Raw genomic sequence first — 2,424 nt, 5'->3', positions numbered from 1 at the left:
AAAGAAAAGAAAATAAAAAAAAAGTTGAAGAACTTGAAGAAGGAATAAAACTAAATAATTAGATAACAAAAGCTTAACTAATTTTATTTTCTTGAATCTGATCTTCTCTTCTATGACTAAAATTAAAGAGAGACAAAATATGGAAAAATTGAGCATCTCTCACTCAACCTCTAAATTCACTAGCATGAAAGTAGATACATTTAAGGTATTACAAATCAGCTAAAGAGTTGGGACAAATTCCTGATAAATACGATCTACATCTTAAATAAATCTCACAACTTGACTAAGAAACCATAATCTCAACAAACATATGAAAATACAACGAGAATGTACGAGTTTGAAGTAAATTTACTTTTTCGTTTCATAATAAAAAAATCCCAAAGTGACACTGACCAACCACCGTATATTTAGCTTATATCTATTCACTTTGTTAACTGGAAAAATTTATATTTATGTGTTGACATTATTTAACTCTTTTCATTATTTATGTGTTGAGTTTTTATCATCTACATAAAAAGTTTAGTTGCAACAAATAGATATGTTTTTTGTCCAGTAACGTATTATATATAGCGTTTAAAATGTATTTTAGTGTTTATTCTATTATTATGTTGTTCTTTTTAGATTATGGTATATGGAGAGCATTAGTGTCTTTACTCTCCTCGTTATATTTGCAGGAAAAAAATATGTCCTATAAAAAAATGGCATCCTATTTTGCCTTTGTTGGAGAATCCATAGAGCCCTCCCCCATGGAGTGTGCGGGTTACGAGCAGTATGTGCATCTCCCCGAGCTCAGTGCCATGTGGAAATTCAAGGAATGGCCTGGTTGGTCTAGAGAGGGGTTGGTAAAGGCTGCCTTACAGTCATTGGAGATTACTTTTCAGTTTGTTTCGTCTGTGCTCTGTGACACAAGGACTTACATTGACAAAGAGGAATGGAAGAGAAGGCTTGAATCCTTAATTAGTTCCCAGATTGAGTTGATTTCAATGATTTGTGAAAATGACAAGCAGGTTCCCACTCTTCAGTTGTCAGTAAGTAGTGGTGTTCTCTCATGGAAAGTTTTCCATGAGGTATGGCAGAGACCTGGTGCTTTACCTGTGGTTAGCAGAACAAGTGAAGAGAGCTTACTTCCTCGTTTGGGTACATGGAAAAGCGCTGAAGCTATGGTTTCTAGAATATGGCTTGCCATTGAAGGCCATATGCAGAGGACTCCCTTCACTTTAGGTCTGGGGGAACCAAATATGTCAGGTAAGCCTCTTCTTGAATATGATAGAATCTGCAAGCCAAGATATTTGCACTCTTTAAAACAACATAAACAGTTCCATAATCTAGAAGATGCCAAACTTTGCAATGTCCTCCAGATCTTTGAGGCGTGGGTATTTGTAGGCCAAGAATTGTTGCAGAGAGTATATGAAAGAATAGACTCTGGGGATTTCGTAGGAGCATCCGCAGACTGTTGGATGGTTGAAAGGATGTGGAACATGCTCACAGAAATTGTGAATTTGCTTCTAGTGATGGACCCAGATGATTTCCTTTGCCTTAAACACCAGTTGGCAATTAGTAGCACTAGTACACTTGCAGGCGCATATTGCCTTCGGTCTGCCCCCCTTAGAGACCTTACAAATGCATGCAAGGAACTAAGGCATCTGGTGCCCAAAGTCATCGGTGTTGAGGCTGATCCAAAGGGTGGACCAAGGGTCCAGGAGGCACTTATGCATTTGTTTCATTCACATGGACTGCGCTCACATAACACTTCAGGTGCTTACCATGTTGCAACAATACATGTTCTGTTGGCCTTCCAGGCAATAGAAGCAGCGATGAAAAGGTTTTTCTTCTCATATCAGCAGCTGGTAGTAACAACCATGGGTAGCACTGAAATGAAAGGTCCATCATATCTAGGTGCTTGTGATGCCCTACGTCATATATATTTTGAACCACCTTATTTCCCTAGTGTGGATGGTGCAAAGACATTTTTGGGTTACTATTGGCACTAAAAGTTACAACTATGGTGGATGGTACACTGGAAGATCTACAGACAAATCAAGTGAAGTGTACAAGAGAAAGAATAGTGCCTTGAGTTTTTCAATGTATTACCCCAAATTCATACATACACTTTTTACATTGACAGTTTTGAGTACTATACGTAGAATTATATTGGATATAGGATTAGACTCATTTTTGTTCATCCCCATCAGTAGGACCAATCAATAGAACAGTGGTAGAAATTTGGGATTTTTTTTTTCCCTCTCCAACATGGATAGGATACTAAGGATTCATAGTGTGCAATTCCTCCTTCGTTAAATAGTGTATGAGATTGTCCAAAATTAAAAAGGTAATTATTAAAATTATTAAATTTTACGAGTTGTTTCTTTTTTTAATTCTTTACCTAAATTTTATGATGGATTTAATGATATTTATATAATTCAT

At 36.6% G+C, this 2,424-nt stretch overlaps 1 pseudogene; it reads left to right on the top strand.

Annotated features, from left to right (window-relative positions):
• Positions 1-698: 698 nt before the first annotated feature.
• On the top strand, positions 699-1,991 carry LOC149168098 (nematode resistance protein-like HSPRO2 pseudogene; annotated as a pseudogene).
• Positions 1,992-2,424: the final 433 nt, after the last annotated feature.

Source organism: Pinus tabuliformis, chromosome 4_2, assembly GCF_031772625.1.
Source record: "Pinus tabuliformis cultivar Carrire ecotype Pingquan chromosome 4_2, CPIR1, whole genome shotgun sequence".
Lineage (NCBI taxonomy): Eukaryota > Viridiplantae > Streptophyta > Pinopsida > Pinales > Pinaceae > Pinus > Pinus tabuliformis.
This window is presented reverse-complemented; position numbering and strand designations above follow the sequence as displayed.